The following is a 27,534-nucleotide window of genomic DNA, read 5'->3' as shown; positions in this document are numbered from 1 at the left end:
GGAGAGTTATTTTCAGTGGCACTTAGAAGTTTCTAAAAGACGTTCTGATAAAATCATTGCTTTGCGGAAGGAAAACAAAAAATTGACTAAAACAATTTCTGAATTGAAAAAGACGGCTGAAATTTATTCTCCTTCAGCTCCTCCTTCTCTTTATGCCCCACTGACAGAACTTCTTTCACTGGACTCACTTCCCATTCCTTATGCTCCTCCTTCTTCTGTGTTCCAACTCCATTTCAGGAACACCACGTCTGTTAGAGAAAATCCTGCCTTGGTTTACTAACCATGGGCCATCATAGAACTTGAAGGCATAATTAAAGAATTCTCAGATCCTCTTCAGCACCATATTTGATTTACTAGGAAATCTGAATTAAATATTTGAATGCATGATCCCAGATTCCCTGATTTATATCAGTGAGTTCACATGTTAGTGTCAGAAAGTAAAGGCAAAGATTGGATTGAAATGGCAAATTAAAGAAATGCTTTAGGAGATCAATAAATTTTCTTTTTTTTTTTTTGAGACGGAGTCTCGCTCTGCTGCCCAGGCTGGAGTGCAGTGGCCGGATCTCAGCTCATTGCAAACGCCGTCTCCCGGGTTTACGCCATTCTCCTGCCTCAGCCTCCCGAGTAGCTGGGACTACAGGCGCCCGCTACCTCGCCCGGCTAGTTTTTTGTATTCTTTTAGTAGAGACGAAGTTTCACCGTGTTAGCCAGGATGGTCTCGATCTCCTGACCTCGTGATCCGCCCGTCTCGGCCTCCCAAAGTGCTGGGATTACAGGCTTGAGCCACCGCGCCGGGCCGATCAATAAATTTTCTAAAGCAGATCATGAATAGCCCTAACAATCCTGCCAATACTCTGCGAGATGTTTTCCCTTAAGTTTTCTGAAAAGTAGTTGATTGAAACAAAGTATAACAAAGCCAACAAAATACTGAAGAGCCTGTAATGACATACTATAGAAGATTTGGGGGAAAAAAGTTTAAACAATATTCAGACCTGTCAGAAGAAAGTTATACTTACCACCAAAATGAAACACTGCTTAACTCAAACTTTATACACATATTAGATGAAGAACTGGCAATTACAATAAAGAGACAACACCCCATTTAGGCTGTCTGTCAAGCTCATGACCATGTTAACTGTGCCAGTCAAATGTCCTGTACCCTAACCAGGGAGGAAAAGAAAAGGAAAGCTAAACATAGAGAGAAAAGGCAAACACAGTCATGAGTTTACACCTAGAACAATTGTTCAACCAATCTGTATCCCCTAAACAGCCTAGTACATTTCAGAACCAACCCAATCCCTGGTGTGCAATTACTGCAAAAAGACTGGACAGTTCTTAAAAGACTGTAGAATATTAAAATGGAAAGAACAACAAGAGACCAAAGAAAAGGAAGGATAGGAATGTTTCAAGAAAACCAAAGGGACCTGCTGTTTCCTCCTCACTCATACCTTACTGTAAATTTAAACTATTTTATATGGAAAACAAACAAAACTCTTATTGACACAGGACCTACCTTAGCAGTGATAAATCCCACCTTATTACAAGGTCTCATTCTTCAGAATCACAAAACAAAACAAATGGTGAGATTAACAAATATTCCTATAAAAGCATGGAAACCTCAACCTACAATTTTCAGTCTGATTCCCTAGGGGAACACATATTTTACTACTGGTTCCCTCAGTCCCTATCCATTTGATAAAAAGACCCTTTTCAGAATTATACAACACCACATCTCTTTCTCTCAGAAAGGGAAAATGTGTTTAGAATTAGAAAACAAAATAGAATCATTTGGTACATTTTTCTTTGAACTCAGATCTCTTTAATTCACAGATTGCTATTTATATTGTCATGGAAGTAACTAAAATGTTAAATCATGAAAACTTATAAGAACTGTTAAAAATACTACCTGATCATCAGTACCTGATGGAGTTAAAATCCCTCCATCAATATTGGGAAAATTATCTCAGCTGTGCCAATTAAAATTCAAAGAGATCTAACAGAATCTCTTCTGAACCTTAAAAAATACCCTCTAAGATCAGAGGCCTTGAAAGGGATAAGACTCATAATGTTGAATTATATACTAAGAGACTTGATTATATCTCACACAAGCCCACATAACACTCCAGTCCTCCCTATAAGAAAACCAAAGAGTAGAGGATGAAGAATTTTATAGGATCTGAGAGCAATGAATGCTATTGTTACTCCTCAGCATCTATGAGTACCAGACTCCCATACATTGTTGACTGTCATCCCAACTGTTACTGCAATAGACCTACGTAGTTCATTCTGTAGCATTCCCATGGGTAAAGATAGTCAATTTTTCTCTTTCACCTGGGAAGACAGACAATACACATGGACAGTCACACCTCAGGGATGTACGAAAAGCCCAACTTATTTTTCATAAATATCAAAGGCAGACTTTTTTGATGTGGCCTTCCCTAAAAAATCCACCTTGATACAGTACATAGATTATTTACTCTCTGCTCAGGTAATAAGCAAGCCTCCATAGGTAATAATTTTTATTACAATAATTAGCTTCAAAGGGACACAAAGTCTCAGAAGAAAACTTTAGTTCTGTCAAAAACAGGTGAGGTATTTAGGTCATCTAGTATTGGAAGTTCTTTTTATCAATCTGTATGGAATAAAAGGAATATTAGCCTTCCCTAATCCAAAACTGTTAAACAACTGAAAGGACTTTCAGGGTTGACAGGATACTACAGAAATTGGATTCCAAATTTCATCTTGAAAGCTCAATATTTATATACTCTTTTAAAATGACATAAGCCAGATCCCCTGGAATGGACAGAGAAAAATTAGTTAACACTAGAAAACATTAAAAGGAGTTTTATAGATGTCCCAGCATTAGGATATCCAAATTATAATATTCAGTTTTCATTGTTTACTCATGAAAATCAGGGAAACACCCTAGCCATTCTGACTCAAAAATGTGAAAATCAAAATAGATGTGTAGGATACTGCAGTCAACAACTGGACCTGATGGCTAAAGGATTTCCAACTTGCATGAAAGTAATAACTGCTACTGCCCTGTTAATCAAAGCACAGAGAAATCAAAGAAATAGTGATGAGACGTCCCTTTAGGGTCTTTGTTCCTCATTCTGTGTAAGTGCTTCTAAACTTGTACCACACTCAATGCTATTCACTGAGTAGGATAACTTCTTATAAAGTTCTTCTTCTTTCTTTTCCCCATATTACAATCTCCAGATGTAATAATCCAAACCCTGCCACTCTTCTACCCCTGCCATCAGAAGAAATGCCACATGATTACATAATTTCTCTTTCCTAGGGCAGACCTGCAACCCCTGTTCCCCATAAACACTAATGTTTTTTGGGTGACAGATGAATCTTACTTGAAGTATAATGTAGAATTTATCATGCAGCTTATGCTATAGTATGTTCATTTGAGGAAATAGAAAGTGGCTATCTTCCAGAAGCAATCTTGACTCAACAAGCAGAGTTAATAGCAATAATTAGAGCTTGTCAAAAGTAATAACTGCTAATATTTATACAGACACCAAATATGCTTTTGCAGTAGTTCATGACTTTGGAATACTACGAAACAAAGAGGATTTTTTGACCTTTTTCAGTCAGTCCATAAAAAAGTGGACACCTTGTTTTAAAATTATTGGAAGTCAAATTATTGCCAAAATCATTACCATTATCAAGATTCCAGGCCATACAAAGTCAAACACGGCAGAAAGCAAGGGAAATCAATTAGTAGATTACATGGTCTAAAGAACTGCTCTAAATATATCTGAACAGGAAAATCAAACCATTTTAGCTTTTAAGAAAGCATTTGATTCTAATGTAAAATTAGCTCAATCCAAAGCTCCAAAAGCACAACAAGAAAATTGGGAAAGACGGGGAGCATCCTCTTCTGAGACTGACTGTGGTATGGACCAAATGGTCTACCCATAGTTCTAACAAAATTACAGTCATCTTTCTTAGTATATTTTCCAACTCATTGAAACATAACTCAGGGAAGCTTTCATAGTTTTCAAGGTCCTTTTTCTTTACAGAAGGACTTTTCAAAGTATGGCAATTATATTTTATTCACCTGCCACTACTACAAGGATGCAAGTATGTTGTAATGATGGTTTGTATGTTTTCTCATTGAGTGGAAGTATTTTCAAGCAGAAAAGCAATAGCCTTAGCAGCAAGTAAAATTATCTTAGATAATAAAGTATTCCAACCTAAGGAGTTCCCCTAGAACTTTATACTGACAGAGGTGCTCATTTCACTAGGCAAATAACTCAGTCAGTATGAAAAATACCTATCACTGCCAATCATCTGAATTAATGGAACGCACAAGCAAAATAATTAAAACTCAATTGGCCACCTGTAATCTCAGCATTTTGTGAGGCTGAGGCAAGAGGACAGACTAAGGCCAGAAGTTTGAAACCACCCTGGGCAACATAGAAATACCTTGTCTCTAAAAAACACTTTTAAAACTTAGCCAGGCATGATGACACATGTCTATAGTCCTAGCTCCTTGTGAAGCTGAAATGGGAGGATTTCTTGAGTCCAGGAAATTAAGGCTTCAGTGAACCTTGATCATACCAGTGCACTCCAGCCTGGGCAACAGAGCAAGAATTTGTCTCAAAAATAAATAACTAGGCCAGGTGCAGAGGCTCATGCCTATAAACTCAGCACTTTGGGAGGCCAAGGTGGGTGGATCACTTGAGGCCAGAAGTTCAGGATCAGCCTGGCCAACATAGCGATACCCCATCTCTACTAAAAATACAAAAACTTGGTTGGGCATGGTGGCACATGTATATAATCCCAGTTATTCTGGAGGTTAAGGCTTGAACCAGGAAGGTGGAGGTTACAGTGAGCCAAGATAATGCCACTACATTCCAGACTGGGAGACAAAGTGAGACTCTTAAATAAGAATGAAAACTTCAAATGGCAACATGAACTGAGGTTTTCAAAATTCCTTGACCCAAATCTTTTCCATTAGTTTTGCTCAGCCTAAGATTAACTGCCTTCGCTAAGCACCAGGTGTCTCTACTTGGAATTGTAACAGGTGGATCTTTGAAAATGTCTCTAGGAAAATTTTGAATCAATGCTATTAAAAGACAATGTGTTCTATTATTGCAGTGGTCTTAAAAACAGCTAACTGAAAGCTGTAATTTAGAACAAGACTCTTTCCACAGTGAGCTCCTGGACCTCAAGGACCTTGGGATTCAACCAGGAGTCTTTGTCTATTTGAAACAGAATCCAGAATCTTTTAAAAGACTCCCTCCAACCATGGTAGAAAGGAACCTATCAGGTGCTTCAAACTAACCTTTGTGCTGGTAAGGTAAAAGTAATTGATTTCTTCTTTTTTTAATTATACTTTAAGTTCTAGGGTACATGTGCACAACGTGCAGGATTGTTACACATGTATACATGTGCCATGTTGGTGTGCTGCACCCATTAACTGGTCATTTACATTAGGTAGATCTCCTGATGCTATCCCTCACCCCTCCCCACTCCCCACAATAGGCCCCAGTGTGTGATGTTCCCCTTCCTGTGTCCAAGTGATCTCACTGTTCAATTCACACCTATGAGTGAGAACATGCGGTATTTGGTTTTCTGTTATTGCAATAGTTTGCTGAGAATGATGGTTTCCAGCTGCATCCATGTCCCTACAAATGATACAAATTCACCCTTTTTTATGGCTGCATAGTATTCCATGGTGTACATGTGCCACGTTTGCTTAATCCAGTCTGTTACTGATGGACATTTGGGTTGATTCCCAGTCTTTGCTATTGTGGATAGTGCCGCAACAAACATACGTGTGCATGTGTCTTTATAGCAGCATGATGTATAATTCTTTGCTTATATCCCAGTAATGGGAATGGTGGGTCAATGGTATTTCTATCTAAGTTCTAGATCCTTGAGGAAATCGCCCACAGTCTGTCTTCCACATGGTTGAACTAGTTACAGTCCCAGCCACCATGTAAAAGTGTTCGCTATTTTCTCCACATACCTCTCCCAGCACCTGTTGTTCCTTTTTAAGTGATGGCCATTCCTAATTGGTAATGAGATGGTATCTTTGTTTTGCATTTCTCTGATGGCAGAGTGAGATGAGCATTTTTTCATGTGTGCTGTTGGCGTATGAATGTCTTCTTTTGAGAAGTGTCTGTTCATATCCTTTGGCCCACTTTTTGATGGGTTGTTTTTTTTTTTTTTTTGCTTGTAAATTTGTTTGAAGTTCTTTGTGGGTTCTGGATATTAGCCCTATTGTCAGAGTGAGTAAGAATTGGCAAAAATTTTCTCGCCATATCTGTAGGTTGTCCTGTTCAGCTCCCTGATGGTAAGTTTCGTATTTGCTGTGCAGAAGGCTCTCGTTGGTAAGCCAATAACTAGATGGTAACTGGGTACCAAAACAGAGATATAGACCAAATGGAAGCAGACAGGAGCCCTCAGAAATAATACAACATGTCTACAGGGCCATCTGAATCTTTGACAAACCTGCACAAAAAAAGAATTTGGGGAAAGCGATTCGGCCCATTTTAATAAATGGTGCTGGGAAAACTGCTGCTAAGCTGTAAGTAGAAAGCGTGAAACTGGAATCCTTTCCTTTAATCGCTTATACAAAAATTAATTTAAGATGGATTAGAAGACTTTAAATGCTTAGATCTAAAAACTCATAAAAAACCCTAAGAAAGAAAACCTAAAGGCTAACACCATTCAGGAACATAGGCATGGGCCGGACTCCTCAATGTCTAAAACAGGTCCAAAAGCAACTGGCAACAAAAAGCCAAAATTTGACAAATGGGATCTAATTAAAGAGCTTCTGCACAGCAAAAGTAATTGATTTCTAAATACACATCACCCATTTAAAGAAAGTTACTTTGCCAATTTGTACTTCATCTCAAACCTGTGATCTTCAATGGAAATTCTCCATAACTAGTAAAGATGAGAAAAAGACATCCGAGGTAGACAGCTTTTCCAAGACACCAGACTGTTATGTTTCATTGCTACTATCATCAGCTGTTGCCAATGCAGCAAATCTCTTTTTGCAATGGGCTCAAGACTAATGGATTACAGAAGACCACTTGTTGGATATACAGCCTCATGCCTCTTTCCAGTGAGTCTGGCCTACTATGGTGGATATCTCCTTTCCAAGGGCAAGATAGGGTAGAACACCAGAAATATATCTGTTTCTCAAGAATAATCATTGGTATGATGAAGGATGTTATACATCACTGGCTTAATTATAGTACTTTACAAAGTAAAGGCTATAGGGAAAGATTTTTGGTAAATGAAACCAATTATTTAGCTTTAATGATAGCACTGATCAAACCGAGCAATAAGGCAACTCAATTTGGGGGGGATAGAACACAAATTTGAGATGGTCTTATTTGGTTTACCCTGTCTTTTGGTCTGCTTACTAAGTTTGCTCCTTCAGATTGGGAACAAAAGAATCACATCAAAGACACATGGCCCAATAGCACTAGAATTATGGGAAGGATACCCAAGGGAACAGTGTTCCACACCATTATATTCAAAGTACTGATTGACGTGCCACTGCCTGGGAAGAATGACTGGGTGTTTAATCACTAGCTCCAAATGAAGCCTACTGGCTGTGCAGCACCAATCTATGGTCACGGCCACCAGGAGGATATTTAGGACTTTATTTTGCAGGTTATACCTAGGTACAAGTTCAAGTATTTCATACTCTTTTAAAGCACAAACATTTTCGTTACCTACATTGTTGTTGGGTTCATTCTGTATTCTACTGGTAGGATCATTTAGCTTCTATCTTTCTGCCACAACTGGGTATTGCAGATGGCATTTGGCATGTAGATGCCCTAATCAATGATAGAAAAAAAGCATGAAACAATACCTCATCGATATCTTGTTTTTCAACAATAAAGTTCATCTTATGAGAAAGGCTGCATTACAGACGCATATGGCATTAGACATACTTGCTGGAGCCTAAGTGAGAAGCTGGCCTGTCATAAAAACTGGGTGTTGTGTGTACATCCCAAATGAATAAGATAACATCACTAAATTAGTGGCTGATATTAATACCCAAATAACCAGTCCTTTCTAAACAATTGGCTAAGCAGCTTGTTTGGATTTGGAGGACCCTGGTAGCAGAAGCTGTTACCTGTTCTAGGAATTATAATCATTTGTTGTGTTTTGTTCTGTTTTTGCCTTTACTGCTGCTGTGGTATTTGCTTGCAGTAGACCCAATGCAAAACTAATTACAATAAAATAATGATCAGGCAAAGAATTGCATTAATTGAAGAGATACAGCTGTGTAGTCTGAGTCAGGTCACACAAGCACGTCCTTCACGTTGCTCTAAATCAATCTTATACCCCACCAGCTTTATAACCTGACAAATTCCTTCTGCTGTGGGATATGACTTTCTAGGAATGAGCCTTCCTAGCAATGTGGGACTAAGCTTCTGAACATAAAAGGAGCCAAAACAGCTTGAATTCATCTATGATGTTTTCCTTGAAAGATCTTGATGAAAAGGAAGAAATTTAAAATTAAAAAATTTAAACATAAAGCTGTTGAAACTTTAAATTATTTGAGCCTTGAGAGGAATGTGACTATGAAGCCTGAATCACATAGAATGCAGCTGCAAATTCTGCTTCTCTCATTATAGATTAACTTCCACCCTTATTCCTGCACTATGGATGATTAGGAAAGACTAAAAGGTGAAAAAGATAAGACTCCCCCCTTGAGTCCATTAACCCTCCTTAGGGAACATTAAAGCAATTTTCCTTGGAATGCAGCAAACTGTAACCAATCACGTTGCTGCAACTTATGTATTGGCCTTGGAATAGAAAATGTTGCAACTCCTAAATTTCTCCATCTCTCCCTACAAAAGTGAAATCTTTACTTCTCCACTTGCAAGCACTCACTCCATTCTTTCAGTCAGTGTTATCCAGGTGGCTATCCTCAAGCTTTGCACTTGAATAAACTCTATACTTAATCACACCTCCTGATTCTATTATTTAAGGTTGACACTTCTTTTATGCTTTTATTATTTCATTATATTTATTTATTTAGGACTTAATGTTTTTTTGAATACTACAGTTCACATTATGTGACTTTATATTCTCCTTCAGTCATTATCATTGATTATTCCTGCTTTTTCATTAAACAACTTTGCACTTCGTATTAAATCGCAATTGCCTCATGCAGGTAATCCTCTACCACAATAAACAATGCACTCTTCTTAAGATAATGAAGAAGTTTCTGTAGACCTGAGGACACCTTATTGAATTAGAATGTACCAAATGCAGGGGCATTAAATATCCTGGATTTCTGCTTTACAAGGCATCACACTTGTTACTCCAAATCATGTGTGTTTTCTGTAATGAGGAAAGCAAAATGAAAAACATCTTATGCAAATATTATGTGTCTGACAATTCGTATACATTTTCTTTAACAAATCATTCAGCTATGTTCATTTTATACATAATCCAAGCCTCTCCAATATCCAATATTTTGGTCATGCCATCATAAGAAACAAAAAATCAGATTCTAGACCTATTTATATGATACCCTAGGTATTTTTCTTTTATTCTGATATTTTAAGTCAGGAACGTCAAAAGCTGAGTTGTCACACGTCAATTCCCTGATCTTTTTTCTTATTTGGCATTTTTGAATTAGGAAAAGTGAGAATTAACATTTAATCAATATCTACTTATGTCATGCAGTATGGTGAGTGATTGGCCCACATTTTTATTTATTTTTTCCCCAAAATGTTATATCACACTATTTTCTTTTTAGAGTTGAAAGAATGGAACATTACTTAAAACTGATGATGATCTAGTATAATACAACTGGTGAAGGGGTAAGTAACTGATAGAATAAATCAGTTTTAGAGTTGAGATCCAAAGTCTAACTCTCCACTAGAAAGTGTTAACAAGAAACTGATGGCCTAAAATAAGCATAAATTGGTATCCATACCCATAGAGTTCCACAATAAGTAACCAGAGCTGGGCCAAGAAAAAACAATGTGAAGAACAAATAGTAAATATTGAATATTTGCTAGAGAAAGTAACCACCCTTCTTTTCTTATTTACTTTGGGGAAAAAAAAAGAGGAAACCCCTTTCCAAATCTAGATCTGGCAAATCAAATCAAATTCTCAGGTATGAAACATCAGCATCGGGTGAATTAAAGAGGTAGAGTTAGGTACCATGCTGAAGGTGACAAACAACAGAGATATGGCCTCTGCTGGATATACTCAAGTTTTGAAGTAGAAGCTGTGGGAAGCCTGCGAAATTGACACAAGAGCTTAAAAAAATTATTTACGCAGATAGTGAGGGTAAGAGAGTCCTTTGTGAAATTTCCTTTTAATGAAAAGCAGCCCCAACGTAATTTCTTTTCTAACAAAAAGCAGCCTGAAAAATCAAGCTGCAGACATAGATAAGCAAGCAGGAAGCTCGCGTAAGTAAATGCTAGCAGCTGTGCCAATAGAAAAGGGTTACCTGGAAGCCAGGCATGTTCAACATGGAGGCTCCTTCTTCCCTTTTGTTTGTTGCCACGTGTGCAGTAAAGCAGCAGGCAACATGGCGCTGGCCAGGTAGAGAATCATCTACATAATAAAAGACTACAGTAGAGTGGCCAGCTTCCTCATGCACTATGTAAATGACACACCTAGTCCAACCAATCCCTTGTGCCCTATGTAAATCAGACACTGCCTCTTCAAGCTCATCTATAAAATCAACTACATCTCCCCACAAACCGGGAGATCTGCTCAGAACCCGCTCCCTTTGCACGAGGGAGCTTTCCTCTTCTGCCTGTTAAACTTCCACTCTTAAACTCACGTCTTGTGTGTCTATGTTCTTGATTTCCTTGGCGTGAGGCAACGAACCTCGGGTATTATCCCAGACGATCAAAGACACTTCAAAATTACCTAATTCCTGGACCTAATCCCATGTATACAGGGTGAATATTTAGTTTATCATCCAAATTTGGACCCTTCTTGAAGTGTGTGAGGGCCCTAATAATAGTCGTATTTTGAGAGAAGTAATAAACTAGGATGATTCCAAAAAATTCCAGTATGTGTTGATCCTGCATATGTAACACCAGGCCACTCCTCAGACGACACTTGAGCATGTCCTCATGCCAATTAATGCCTCTCCACGTTTTTCTTTTTCTTTTTTTGAGACGGAATCTCGCTCCCTCACCCAGGCTGGAGTGCAGTGGTGCAATCTCGGTTCACTGCAAGCTCCGCCTTCCGGGTTCACGCCATTCTCCTGCCTCAGCCTCCTGAGTAGCTGGGACTACAGGCGCCAGCCACCACGCCCAGTTAATTTTTTGTATTTTTAGTAGAGACAGCGTTTCACCGTGTTAGCCAGGATGGTCTTGATCTCCTGACGTCGTGATCTGCCTGCCTCGGCCTCCCAAAGTGCCACCGCGCCCTGCCTCTCCACATTTTTCTAGTTTATCAGATTCTATTTGTTCCTCAAATAGTGTCCTGCAATGCCCAAGATTCACTTTCTAAATTTGCTTTCCCAAAGACCAACATTTCTACATGCTCTAAATTATTTTCTATCAAAAGGAAAACAGCCTCTTTTGCCAAGTAACTCATTTTCCACCACTGGGGGGAAAACGAGAAATTTTGGAAATGGAATATTTTATCTCATCCATAAAGTCAACAAATTAGTTCCAAAAGCGTAAGAGAAACTCATGCAGAGCTCCTGTAATCCCAGAAACCACCCACAGGAAACTTCAGGGGAAAGAAGGACAAAGAGTCCCGAGATCCCAATTATGTTTTTGCCTATCACAAATTAACATTTCATAATAATAACGCCTCATGGATCTGCTAAGGATATATTCTGACAGGTGCTTCTTTGAGGCTATCAGATGAAAACTCTGTTGTTTTTCTCACCCAAACATGATGAGAAGGAAACAGGTAAAATAGCTGGAATGATCGTCATTCATCCTATGGCACTGAAAATCTGAGCCTGTCTCTTGGGCATCTCTTCAGTTATGTGTGGTTCCTTTTTGGTCCATGTGTGATAAACTTTTGTCTGCAAAATAAATCACCTAAAGACAGCTGTCATGTTTCAATTTTTATGAACACAAAATATGTAATCACTAATCAGAGCTATCAACAATGCAAAATGACTACGAGTCATATTTTCACACATAAAATGGGACTCTGATGTTGCAATACCTGCTGTAGCATTTTCATCAGAAAACGTAGAACTCCTTTTAAAGTCCTGAAATGACGCATGTAGTTTTCATATCTGTAGCTCTAATTTGCAGTCTTTTAGAAAGCAGGGAACCCCTAATTTTAATAGCACCTTGAGACCAATGCTTTAAGAGAGAAAAGAAGTTAAGTTCTAAGCAGAAAAAAGAAGTTAAGTTCTAAGCAGAGAAAGTAGTATTCTCATACAGTGTTACACTGCTAGTGAGGACCACAGTAAGAACTGGAGCCTGGATGGAGCTGAGTCCCTGGCTAATTGCACTGTTTTCTTTCAGCTTTATTTAGGTATGATTGATAAAAATACATTTAAAGTGTAAAAATGTGTTGTTTTGTTATGTATATTCATTGTGAAATGGCTACCACAATCAAGCTAACATATCCATCACCTCACTTACCTACTATCTGTATGTGTTCACAAACGTGTGTGTTTATGCAGTGAGAACATGAGATCTACTCTCTTTACAATTTCAAGAGTAATTATTATTACTTAGTCACCATGCTGTACATTATGTCTACAGATCTTGACTGAAAATTTGTACCTTTACCAATATTTCCATTTTTCTTTCTCTCCCTCAGCTCCTGATAACCACTATTCCACTTTGTTACTATGAGTTTGAATTTTAATTTTTTTTGAGTCTGCATATAAGTGTGATCATGCAGTATTTGTATTTCTGTGTTTAGCTAATTCCGTTTAGCATAATGCCCTCCAGGTTCATCCATGTTGTTGCATTTGTATCGACATCTTTGCCTTCATGACCATCTTTGTCCTCTGATACCTACCAGTGCTCTTAATTTTAATATTACTGTTTTTCCTTTATATATGCCATCCTGTAATCTCTATTTAAGTCTCATATGGTAATACTGACCTTCTCTTGGCCTCCTTACACCCTGGCTTTAGCCTTTCTTTGTGTATTACCTTGGTCTCTCTTGATCCTTTATTTATGAATGCACTTATATAGCTTAACCTTTGATAACATGCATATTAAATAGAATAGGCTTAAAAAAGTCTCTGATCCTTTTTTGTCTCTGCATTCTCCTACATTTATAAACTTGGAATAAAAGCTATTAAATGCATTAAAAATAAAAGAAACAAAATAGTATGAGAGGGATACATTTTTAAGGCTGATTGTAATACTAAATATTGTCAGGTCTACATTTTAAGGAAAACAAAACTGGTAGTCTTAAAGGAGGCACTTTAGAAATACTCCCTAGACTTTAGCAAGTCTTCTAGCTGGTGTCTTGGCTAGCAGCCACCTTCTCCTCCATTTCATTTCCATCCAACTGCTGAACTGATCTTCCTAAAATGCAAAATGCATCATTTCATTTAGCAGTCTAAATGCCTTCTGTGACTTCCTATTGCTTAGAGAAGATACATTCATTAACTTTGAGGTTTTGCCATAATCTGCCCTACTTTCACCTTTCTACTTGTGTGACCTTGTCTCTGGCCCCTGATCAAGACAAGTGGGAGGCTTCCCCCCTTAACAACAACAACAACAAAAACACTCTAATATATCATAACTTCCTTTATGCCTCAGTGACTCAGTGTATATCTTTTTTTTTTTTTCTGCTTCAGATTTATCTCTCTCTTTTTGAATAGGAAACCATTTTCATCCTCCAAGATCAAATTTAAATTTTAGAATTTCTATAGTCTCCTAACTTATGCATTCATCCTTTCTCAATCCATCCACTCATTCAAAAAATATTTGAGGGTGTTTTCTAGGTCCTTGGTTCTCTTTGAGATATCAGGGAGAAAATGCTAAAAAACAAAAAGACAGAAAAAAAAAGCTTTTTTTTTCTTCCATCAGCACTTATATCTTAAAGGATATAAAAATTAAAAGTAAGTAAGCATGTTTTTAAAAATAATATTGAGTACAACAATAAAAGCAAGGTTATAGTGTAAACATGCCAGGGAAAAGGGATGAGTGTCATAAACTTGGTTGTTAGGGAGGCGAGGCAACTTTTTTTTTTTTTTTTTTGAGGTAGAGTCTCAGTCTGTCACCCTGGCTGGAGTGCAGTGGTGTGATCTTGGCCCACTGCAACCTCCGCCTCTCGGGTCCAAGCAATTCTCCTGCCTCAGTCTCCTGAGTAGCTGGGATTACAGGCATGCGCCAGCTAATTTTTTGTATTTTTAGCAGAGACAGGGTTTCACCATGTTTATCAGGTTGGTCTCGAACTCCTGACCTTGTGATCTGCCCACCTCAGCCTCCCAAAGTGCTGGGATTACAGGTGTGAGCCACTGCGCCCAGCCTAGGGAGGCAACTTTCAGGAACCTTTTCTTGAACTGAATGAGTGAAGGGAGCTAGAGTGGGAGAGACAGAGATTTCAAAAACATGATCTAGGAATACTAAAGATCTAAATGGAACCAAATTTGTTCTGTTTGAAAGAAAAATAACAACAGAAGAATGGTTTTATTGGAATGTGATAAACAAATGGAAATTGGTAGAAGATGACATACACCTTGCTCCCTGGGGGGTGAGGGGTGCAAATATCTATACATACTCCTACTTCACTGTACTTATATCTATTTATTTTCATATTTATTTTGCTTTCTATGTTCACATATCTGAGCCTCTATTAGCTTGTGAGATACTTCCACAAAAATAGTTTACACATTTTGTCATATTTTTCTGTGCCTAGAATGACCTGGGAGAACACAAAGGGTGTGTAGACTCATATGTTCATTCACTTATTTATTTCTTTATTTCAAACGTATTTACTGAGGGCCCAATAAAGAACAGGTACTATGTATAGACATTGGTGATAAACCGATAAGCTAAGATTGTTGTATCCTCTGCCTTTATTATAGAATATGTAGGTGATTCACCAAATGACTGCATTGATTAGTGTAGAATTAAAATTTAATAGGTAATACAAAGAAGAGATACATGTGCTATGTTTAGGAATCAGGGAAGATGTTCAGGTAGATTCTAAGCCACAATCTGAAGAATAAACAGAGCTTATTTCCTGAATATTTTGGCTGAAAGAAGAGCTTAAGGAAAGGCCCTAATTGTGGAGGGCAAGATTCACAGCATTGAAAGAAAACTACTCTTGCAAATCATATAAAGGATTTTGGCTTTTACCCTAAGAACAATGGGAAGTCCATCATTTCATCTTAAGGAGCCACCCAAGTATTATTAATAATTAACTATGCTTGGCAAACATTGTGAGTTCCTACCTCATGGCTAATCAATCTTCTCTCTACCCCTACTGCTGCCATAAAACACAATCAAATAGCCAGATGACTTCCCTGACGAAAACATGACATAAAATAACCTTCCTGCGTTCTTTCCAGGATCATGCTTCCACTGTTTTCATCTATATACCTGTTCTCATGCCATTCGTGTAATGTTTATTGCCCTAAAAATGCAGTGTTATTACTTGTCTTTGTGACTTTGAACCTGTCTTCATTTGTGCTGCCATACATGAATGAATTCTCGTGGAAGGAGCCATAACCTGACTTACAACGAGAGATCAGGCATCTCTTCATGGGTCACATGCACAGGATTTGTAATCTGGGGTTATCCATGACAATTTGATATCTGTCTCACGCAATCAGAAATTGTTATTCGTCTAGATGTGGAATATGAGAATTTGTGATACATGTTAAGGGTTGTTTTTCATTTTAATTTTTTACTTTTGATGAAATTAGCCTGCAAAGGAAATTAATGACCCTGCCAATCAGAATCAAAAGTTGTAATCCTGCTAGTGTCTTTAGGAATAGAATTCAAGAGTGAGAAGACTGCCTATCTCTACCTCAAACCAGCCTATATTTTGATTTAGCTTATGGAGGCAGACATACAGAAAGTCTCTAAGAAATAATTTAAGTATCTTCCAAGAGAAAAGATACAGAGGAAAATGAATCAGGAATAATGTCACCATGCTGGGCACAATGTTCCAGTTTTATTATGACAGTAGTCACAGCTTCTGCATAAGATGTGGCTGCTTTATTGGACCCTGCTGACCAGTAACCATGACAAAACTGAAGAATAGCCCACCAAAAAAATATGAGCAAACAAAAGAGACAAAGGAAAGAAAATAACAAAATGTATACCTCTACTTTACTTTCTCTCCCTCTCTTTCTCTGCATACATACATTTTTCATTTGTTAGAAGCTGTACACATATAAGGAATAGAATCTTGCATATCTGCTTTATTTATTCATTGCAACTGGATTTCTCAACCTCTGCACTATTGATATTTAGGGCTGAATAATTTGTTGCATGGGGCTGTCCTGTGCATTGTAGCATTTTTAGCAGCATGTTTAACCTCTACCCACTAGATGCCACTAGCACCCTTCTGCCCCTGTCGGTGATACAAAAATATCTCCATATATTGGCAAATGTTTCTTGGGGGCAACAGTGACACAATGAATTAAGGGTCTAATAAGATCAAGAAAATGTTGACAATTTACCTTTCCACGTGCTCTATGCCTTCGTCTATATATCTATATACAAAGCCCATTAAGTCGTGTATATCCTGTAGGGATGATTCTTACATTATCTCATTTAATTCTCACAAATATTCTTGAACCAGATACTTTTATTACCTTCAACTCATGTTGAAACTAAGGTTCAGAGGCCGGGTGCGGTGGCTCAAGCCTGTAATCCCAGCACTTTGGGAGGCCGAGACGGGCGGATCACGAGGTCAGGAGTTTGAGACCATCCTGGCTAACTCGGTGAAACCCCGTCTCTACTGAAAATACAAAAGCTAGCCGGGCGAGGTGGCGGCGCCTGTAGTCCCAGCTACTGGGGAGGCTGAGGCAGGAGAATGGTGTGAACCCGGGAGGCGGAGCTTGCAGTGAGCTGAGATCCCGGGCGACAGAGCAAGACTCCGTCTCAAAAAAAAAAAAAAAAAAAAAAAGAAACTAAGGTTCAGAGAAGTTAGATAACTAGCTTAAAATCTATAAACAATAATTGGTAGTGAAATCCAAAAACAGTAAGAGGTACAACCGGATAGGAACCTAAATGCGCTCATATAAACCACTGACAAACTGGGAACATTTTGATTAATTATGATCTAATTTGATATCTAAGTTCTACAAATAACATTTTGAAATTCACTACCTTATTACTTTCATTATATTTCAAATATACACACAATAAAAATTTCTCATGCTTGTAAAAGAAAAAGCATATTTTCAAAGACCGTTCATGTCCTATTTCTCTTATAGCTCTCATAACAACCCCATGAAGGCAGCATCGCAGCAGTTATTACGCTCGTTTTATAGCTGTAGTAACTGGATCAGGGAAGTTAAATGGCTCACACAAGTACTTATAGTCTATGACAACAGAACTTGGATTTATCTAATATATACATATGCATATACACACACAAATGTACACACCTATGTAAATGTCTGTCAGAATGCGATGACCACTGGGTATGTCTCTAACATACTAATTTTGGGTTTTATTATTATTATTTGATTTCTAAAAACAAAAACAGGATACATGTGCAGAAGGTGCAGGTTTATTACATAGATATACATGTGCCAAGGTGGTTTGCTGCATCTATTGACCCATCCATTAAGTGACCTCCCCTGAACTCCCACCCCACAACAGGCCCTGGTGTGTGTTGTTCCCCTCTCTGTGACCATGTGTTCTCAATGTTCAACTTCCACTTATGAGTGAGAACATGCGGTGTTTGCTTTTCTGTTCCTGTGTTAGTTTGCTGAGGAGGATGGCTTCCAGCTTCATCCAAGTCCCTGCAAAGGACATAATCTTGTCCTTTACTATGTCTCCATAGTATTCCATGGTGTATATGTGCCACATTTTCTTTATCCTGCTTATCATTGATGGGCATTTGACTTGGTTCCATGACTTTGCTATTATAAATAGTGCTGCAACAAACATATGTGTGCATGTGTCTTTATGATTTATATTCCTCTGGGTAAATACTCAGTAATGGGATTGCTGGGTCAAATGATATTTCTGCTTGTAGATCCTTGAAGAATCATCGTACTGTCTTCCACAATGGTTGAACTAATTTACATTCTCACCAACAGTGTAAAAGTGTTCTTATTTCTCCACAGCCTCACCAGCATCTATTTTTTTTATTTTTTCTAGACTTTATGATAATTGTCATTCTGACTGGTGTGAGATGGTATCTCATTGTGGTTTTGATTTGCATTTCTCTAAGGATCAGTGATGTTGAACTTTTTTTCATATGTTTGTTGGCCACATAAATGTGATCTTTTGAGACGTGTCTGTTGATATCATTTGCCCATTTTGATAAGGTTTTCTTTCTTGTAAATATGTTTAAGTTCCTTGTAAATTATGGATATTAGACTTTTGTCAGATGGGTAGATTGCAAAAATGTTCTCTCATTCTGTAGGTTGCCTGCTCACTCTGATGATAGATTCTTTTGCTATGCAGAAGCTCTACAGTTTAATTAGATCCCATTTATTAATTTTGGCTTTTGTTGCTATTGCTTTTGGTGTTTTTGTCATGAAGTCTTTGCCCATGTCTATGTCCTTAATGGTATTGCCTAGGTTTTCTTTTAGAGTTTTTATGGTTTGGGGTTTTACATTTAAGTCTTTAATACATCTTGAGTTAATTTTTGTACAAGGTGTAAGGAATGGGTCCAGTTTCAGTTTTCTGCATATGGCTAGCAATTTTTCCCAGGACCATTTACTGAATATGAGTTTCTTTCCCCATTGCTTATTTCTGTCAGTTTTTGTCAAAGATCAGATGGATGTAGATGTGTGGTGTTATTTCTGAGGGCTCTGTTCTGCTACATTGGTCTATACGTCTGTTTTGGTACCAGCATCATGCTGTTTTGGTTACTATAGCCTTGTAGTACAGTTTGAAGTCAGGAAACGTGATGCCTCCAGCTTTGTTCTTTTTGCTTAGGATTTTCTTGGCTATATGGGGTCTTCTTTGATTCTACAAGAAATTTAAAATATTTTCTAATTCTGTGAAGAATGCCAATGGTAGTTTGATGGTGATAGCACTGAATCTATAAATTACTTTGGACAGTGTGGCCATTTTCAAGATACTGATTTTTCCTATCCATGAGAATGGAATGTTTTTCCATTTGTTTGTGTTCTTTCTTATTCCCTTCAGCAGTGGTTTGCAGTTTTCCTTGAAGAAGTCCTTCACATCCCTCATTAGCTGTATTCCTAGGTAAACATACTAATTTTGAATAATTGATCTCACTTTACAGCATTCTCAAATTCCAGACAAGAAGTATTCAAACTTCTTATTTATTTTTCTTTTCTACTTAGTAAGCTTTTGAACTATATTTACTCACACACTTTTCACTTGAAATCAGATTTCTTATATGTTGGTCATGGGAAATGGAATGTGATTATTTTGCTTCAATATAAATCATGTTGAACGGACTTAAATGCACACAGATCCTATTTTAGAATTGAAGATTTCATGGAGGTGATGAGAAGAGGTGTGTGTAAAGAAGAATCAGGGAAAAGGTCTTGGTGCTCAAGGATTAACATAATTTACTTAGAATATGGTGGAATCTGGTAGGGCCAGAGGAGTAACGTTGGAAGTCCATGAGGAATACAGGCAGACCCTTGAGTAATGTAGACGAATGGAACTTCGAGCACTTGGCTCCAGAACAAATCTCTTCAGTGTATGCTGAAGGACAACTGAAAAACCAAAGACGTTAGAAGATAACCTTTGGAGAGAGATGCAAAAGAAGGATTCAAGTGAGAAAAGTCCAGAGAGTTCAAGTAAGAGACTACTTCAGGAGTACAGGCATGTAAAAGTTAACGCAGGAAGAGGCTTGAATAATTCAAAATTGTATTTTTTTTTTTTTTGGTCTTTATTAGGTATTTTGTCTTGGAGTTTGTTAGGTACCACCCCTTCATGTTTTAGAAAAGATTGTTCCATAAATGTCATTTAGGTCAAGGCAAATGATAGTGTTGTCTAAATCTTGATTCTTAAAGATATTCCATGTATTTTTCTTATCAATTACTGAGAGATATATACACTGAAATATCTGACTGTGTGTTTGTCTATTTCTCTTGGCAGTTTTATCGGTTTGTGATTTGTGCATTTTAAATCTCTGTTATTAGGTGCATAAATGTTTAAGGTAGTTACAGTCTCTTGAAGACCTGTCTCCTTTATAATTATGAAATGATCATCTTTGTCCATGGTATTCTTCATATTTGCTCCAAAATCTACTGTCAAATATTACTATTATATAATATTATATCCAACTTTATTTTGATAAATATTAGCATGGTGTATCTCTTCAATTCTTTTAGTCGTAAACTACTTTTGTCTTATTAAAGATAATTTCTTTCAGCTGGCATATAGTTGGGTCTTGTACGTTTTTTAAAAAAATCTAATGGGATATTTACTATTTGCATGTATTTGTATGATTAGTTTTAGGTCTATCATTTTATTTCTAGCTTTGTATTTGTCCCATGGTTTCTTTAATCCTTACCTGCCTTCTTTGAATGATTTCAAATTTTTATGATTCTATTTTATCTCCTTTTTTGGTTTATTAGCTACAATTCCTTGTTTGATTAACTTAGTGGTTGCATTAGGCTTTATAGCCTCCATCATAACCTTTCAAAATGTATCTTTGAGTAATATAATATCACTTCATGCATAATATAAGAAACTTACCATAGTATATTTGGTGGTCTTCAGAACATTCATGAAAAGAACATATTATAAAAATCTATGCATGGATTTAAAACTATTTGTACCAACATAATCTTATACTTCCTTGTTATAATGTGTCCACACAAGATCTAACTTGAGGTTTTAAGTAGAAGACACCAGTGTACAAAGAACTCCTACCTAAGCAAGATGAATTCCGCTAAAATTGAAGCAAAAACAAACATCAATTTTATAGTGAAACTTGAGATGAAAAATGGTGAAATTACTGATGCTTTATTAAAATTTTATGTTGGAACAATGCTCCAAAGAAATGGATAACTCATTTTAAGAAGGGATGAAACATGTTGAAAATGCAGTCTACAGTAGCAGACAATCCACATTCATTTTCAAAGAAAAAGTTCAATTTAGTCATGTCCTAATTGAAGAAGACTGAAGGTTAATAGCACAAACAATAGCCCACACCATAGATATCTCAATTAGTTCAGTTTAGACAATTTTGACTGGAAAATTATAGTTGAGCCAACTTTCTACCCAATGGGTGCCAAAACCATTGCACCTAGATGAGCCACAGACAAAAGGAGAGCTTTCAATGGAAATTTTAAATAAATACGATCAAGATCCTGAAGAATTAATTCAAAGAATTGTAACAAGAGATGAAATATACCTTTACTAGTACAATCATGAAGACAAATTACAGTCAAAGCAATGGAAACCAAGATGTGGAAGTTGTCCAGTCAAAGCAAAAGTGACATGATCAAGAGCAAAGATAATGGCAACAATTTTTTGGGATGCTCAACGTATGTCGCTTGTTGAATTTCTGGAGGATCAAAGAACAGTAACATCTGCTTGTTATGAGAGTGTTTTGAGAAAGTTGGTCAAACCTTTAGCAGAAAAGCACCTGAGAAAACTTTACTAGAGACCCCCTCTCCATTGCAACAATACTCCTGGCTCATCAAAGGGGCAGTTTTGTGAGAGTTTCAAAGGAAAACCATTAGGCATTCATCTCGCAGTCCTGATTTGGCTCCTGCTGACATCTTTTTGTTTCCTAATCTTATAAAATTCTTTAAAGGCCACCCATTGTTTTTCAGTTTATAAAATAAAAAATACTACCTTGATATGGTTAATTCCTAGTACCCTCAGTTCTCTAGGGATGGACTAAATGGCTAGTATTGTCACTTACAAAAGTGTCTTGACCATGACAGAGCTTGTATTGAGAAATAAAGTTCATGTATTTTATCTTCTCTTTTCATTTAATTTTTCAGAAACTTGATGAAGTCCCCTTTCATTTCTCCCTCCTGAAATCTGTGCTGTTACAGTCACAGAATTTGCTGTTATATATGTTAATAAGCATCCCCACTAAATTATTTTTGTAAAAACACTCAATTGTCTTTTAAAGAGATTAAAATAATAGAAAATATCTTATATGTTTACTTTTGTAGTTACTCTTCATTCTTCTGTGTTAATGTAGGTTTTTATATTAAATGATTTTTTCCTCTGTCTGAAGGATAACTTTATAACCTTTCTTGAAATGTGGGTCTGTTAGTGATTAATTTCTTTTTTAGTATGTCAGAACAAGTATTTATTTCATCTCTACTTTCATAGATATGATTTCTGGGAAAAGAATTCTAAGTTGATAGTTTTATTCTTTTAGCATCTTAAATATATTGCTTCACTATCTTCTTGCTTATGTTATTTTCAACAAAGTTTCTGTTGTCATTTTTACCTTTATTTATTTATTTTTTTCTCCTTGAGACAGAGTCCTGCTCTGTCACTCATGCAGTAGTGTGAAATTGGCTCACTGCAACCTCCGCCTCCCAGGTTCAAGCAATTCTCCTGCCTGCCTCAGCCTCCCCGGTAGCTGGGATTACAGGTGCACACCACCATACCTGGTTAATTTTTGTATTTTTAGGAGAGATGGGATTTCACCATGTTGACCACTCTGGTCTCAAACTCCTGACCTCAAGTGATCTGCCCGTCTCGGCCTCACAAAGCGCTGGGATTACAGGTGTGAACCACCACGCTGGCCCATAATGTGTACTTTTAAGTATTTTGTTTTATCACTGGTTTTGAGCAATTCAATTATGATGGGGCTTAGTGCTTGGGGCTGATTGAGATTTTAGGCTCTATTTTTATTTTAAACTAATTTCAAAATTATTCAGCCATCATGTTTTTGAAATCACATTTCTCTTGTCTGTCTGCACTTTCAGAATTGTAACTACATGTATATTAGGTCATTTGAACCTATCTCACAACTCACAGATGATTTTTTCTTTCATTTTCATTTTATATCTGTTTCATTTTTGATGATTGTTATTGCTACACCTTCAAATTAACTATTTGTATTTCTGCAATATTGTATCTTCCATAACTCCAATGCAGTGTATATTTCTTCATAGAAATGATCATTTTAATCTCTAGAAATCTGACTTCTTTTTTATACCTTCCTTGTTTCCACTTATGTTTTGGCACATATAAAATAGTTATGAAAATCATCTTAATGTTCTCTTCTACTAATTCTGACACCTGTGTCCCTTCTGGGTCAGTGTCAGTTAATTTACTTACCTTCTCATTATAGTCATATTTTCTAATTATTTGCATGTCTAATAACCTTTTATTGTATGTCAGATATTGTAAGTTTTACTGTGTATGTGCTATTTCTATATTCTTGTAAATGTTGTTAAATCTTGTTCTGGGACACAGTTATTGAATGTAGAAATAGTTACATAAGTCCTTCCAGGTCTTACTTTTACCATTTCTTATGTGGAAATTTATCAGTGCTCAGTCTAGGGCTATTCCCCTGTGTTTTGTACTCAATGTTCCACGAATCGTAAAGTTTTCCAGTATGGCTATTGGGAAAAAGCACTATTTCCAGCTCTCTATATATGCCACCACTATTACCTTTTAAATTTCTGGGTAGTTCTTTCCCTGGTCTCAGGTTGTTGCATCTCATAGATACTCTGATACTTAATGAGGATCCTTTACAGATACATATAATTTTCTCTGAGTGCAGCTATCTCTTCTGTTCCGTGTTCTGGGAACTCTGTCTATCAATGGATCTCACATACTTGGCCTTGTCTCCCCAATTCAGGGGAATAGCTGCATGCAGCCTGGCCTTTACTATGTACATTGCTGCCAGGACACTTTCAAAAGGCAATAAGGTAGGCTCATAGTAGAACTTGCCGAGTTTGCTTGCCATCTCTCAGGCCTAATGTTTTTGATGCTGTTGTTACCTGATGTCCCAGGTCTTGAAAAACAGTTGCTTTATCTATTTTGCTTTTATGATTTTGTTATTCTAGGTCAAAGGTAAATGTAGCCCTTGTTATTTCATGTTTATCACAGCAGAAATATTTTATTTTTCAGGGCTGAGCTCAATTTTCACTGCATCAAAGAGGCCTCCTATGAACTTTCTTCTCCTTACCTTTTCCTCATGTCATTAGATATCACATCCTCTATGTATTTCCTTGATATCAACTCTTCCAATTTATAATAATTTTTAATTATTGGCATAGTTGTCTTTCTTCTCTTAACTACACAGCTTTTGTCATCATAGCATGGACCAAAATTCCAGCAATCATGTGTATAGTATAAAATAATTGCTTATTAAATATTAGCTGAGTTGGTGAATAAATCTCAATCATGTTATTCTCTCTTCTACTTGTATTTGCCTCTCTTCTTAATCAACATTTAACATTCACTGTTTATCAAAGAACTTTGTCAACCAGAATATTGGGTTCAGCAAAGAGACAAATTGCATTTCCCTGGGCCTCATTTTTGCAATGGAGTCACTCAGTTGGATGAATTATACTCAAAAGCAGGATACAAAGCTGAATATTTGCCCATGGAAAACATTTCACATGCACAATTGTTTGAAAACCATCCATGCTGCCTTCTTTCTTCCTGTAGAACTGCTTCCTGAATTTTATCCTTGAAACGAGTTTATTTGAGTGGGAATTGGAAAATAAGTAGGAGCTTGTCAAGAGGTAAACAAGGCAAAGTAAACTCTCCTAGTAATGACACAGGAGGTGACATATGTCTCATGCTACATATGACCTTTCTGTCCCTCCAGCAACACGTATTACCCTGAGAAATGAACACAGTTAAAAGGAGAAAAAATTGAGCCATCAACCTGAGACACTGTTTACTAACAACTTGCTTGTTTACAGCTCTTTCTCTAACATAAAATGCTGTTCAATTTTTTTTTTTTTTTTGAGACGGAGTCTCGCTCTGTCGCCCAGGCTGGAGTGCAGTGGCCGGATCTCAGCTCACTGCAAGCTCCACCTCCCGGGTTCACGCCATTCTCCTGCCTCAGCCTCCCGAATAGCTGGGACTACAGGCGCCCGCCACCTCGCCCGGCTAGTTTTGTGTATGTTTTAGTAGAGACGGGGTTTCACCGTGTTAGCCAGGATGGTCTCGATCTCCTGACCTTGTGATCCACCCGGCTCGGCCTCCCAAAGTGCTGGGATTACAGGCTTGAGCCACCGCGCCCGGCGCTGCTCAACTTTTTGAATTATTTCTCTCACCTTTCTTTTAAGCAGAATACTCCAAAGCTAGATATAATCTACAGATAATATTACTTTCAAATTATCTACATTCACTGAACACATAGTAGTCCTCTCTTACACGTGGGTGATATCTTCTAACACCCCCACTGGATGCCTGCAACAAGGAATAGTACCAAATTCTACATACACTATTTTTTCCTATACATATGCACCATGATAAAGTTTAATTTATAAATTAGACATAACAAGAGACTAACAGCAATAATTAGTAATAAAATTCAAAAAATTATAATAATATACTGTAATAAAAATTATGAAAATGTGGTCTTTCAAAATATTTTAGTCCATTTTCTTTTCCTCTTCTTGTGATGGTGTGAGATGATAAAGTGCCTATGATGATAAGATGAACTGAGGTGAATGATACAGGCATTGTGACATAACATTAGGCTACTATTGACCTTCTGGGGATACATCCAAAGGAGGATCCTTTGCTTCAGATGATCCTGGATCATCAAGCCATGAAGATGTTGATAGTTGGATATCAGGAACAGATGATGTCAATCACTAATGGATAAGTTATATCTACCTCATGGAAACACTGGACAAAGAGATTATTCACATCCCAGGCAGGATGGAGCTGGATGGTATAAGATTCCATCAAGCTACTCAGAATGACGTGCACTTTAAAACATAAATTGTTTATTTCTGATATTTTTTATTTAATATTTTCAGATCACAGTTGACCAGGGAAAACTAAAATCATGGAAAACAAAACCATGGATCAGGGAGTACTGCTGTATACAGCTGGCCTTCCACATCCATGCACTCTGCATCAGTGGATTCAATCAGCCATAGATAAAAAAAAGTTTGAAAAAGTTTAAAAGAATGGTTGCTTCTGTACTGAACAGGTAAACACATTTTCCTTGTCATTGTCCCCTAAACAATGTAGTATGACAACTATTTACATATTAAATTAATATTATAAGTAATCTTGTGATGATTTAAAGTATACAGAAGAATATGTGGTTATATGCAATTACTACTCCGTTTTATATAAGAGTCTCTCTAGCATTTGCATAATATAATATCCATGAAGTGTGCTGAAATCAATCCCTCATGGATACCAAGGGACAACTATATTATATTTAAATGGACTAAGAAAGAGGAGAATCAATAATTATTAAGGAAGAGCTAATTTCCAGAGGTCCTTTAATTTAGGGAAATGGATATGTAAAAAACAGACACTGGATTTATGTAGGTCATGATCTGATAAATAGACTACTAGCTACAGAAATTCAATGGGTATTTGTGTAGGATAAAGTATTAGGGGGTGAGAACAGACATGTTATGGACTCTGAGGGCAGAGAATATAACACTTTTGGAAATTTAGAAAAAGATTTTACTCAAATCTTTTGCGATAAAAATTGTATATGTGACAACACATGCTAATATAATAGAAATACCAGGGATTATAGAGTCAGAAAATATTCAGTGACGTTAAGTGTGTTATCTAAGATCACATGTCTAATAAGTATAAGAGCACAGATTTAAATCCAGGTCTCTCAGATATAAAAGGTGAGGCTCTTTGTTCTGCCAGATTACCTAAAAATAGCAATATTTGTGTTCTTAAAATAAGAACCTCCTCTTTTTGTGGTACAGGTTAGGTGTTCAAGCTGTGTTAAATCACATCCCTCATGTTTATGTGGTCAGGATATGCGCCCTTGAGTGACTTAAAACTCAACACGCAGAAGTGAGTGGACCTTTCTACCATGCTTTGTATGCTAAGACTTCCATCAACGAGTGATTTTCTTGCTTTAAATTTAATGCTGACTCCATTCAAGCAGAAAATAGATTTGAAGACAATGAAAAATGTACCACTTTATTTCCCTAAGGCCTTCTCTGCACAGTAGGCCTTGAACAAAAGTAATTTCATAAGGAGAGACAAACAACCAAGTTAATCTTCAAATACAAAAATTTATTGTTTATTTTTTGCTAAATTATTTTACAAAGTATTGATTTTCTGATTCTTACTATCCATCTTCAAATCACAAGGCTTAGTGTAGAATTTGCTTAGACTGTGATAACAAAATTCATAATCAAATGGGAAGAGGAAATAATCCTACCATGGTGCATGTCATTTTTCTGTCCAAGGGAACCTCGTAAGTTGCTGATAAGAATAAATTGCAGTGGGCCGGGCGCGGTGGCTCAAGCCTGTAATCCCAGCACTTTGGGAGGCCGAGACGGGCGGATCA

The sequence above is a fragment of the Rhinopithecus bieti genome, unplaced genomic scaffold (genome assembly GCF_001698545.2).
Source record: "Rhinopithecus bieti isolate Rb0 unplaced genomic scaffold, ASM169854v2 scaffold_18285, whole genome shotgun sequence".
NCBI lineage: Eukaryota > Metazoa > Chordata > Mammalia > Primates > Cercopithecidae > Rhinopithecus > Rhinopithecus bieti.
The sequence above is the reverse complement of the archived record's forward strand: the minus strand, read 5'-3'. Positions refer to the sequence as shown.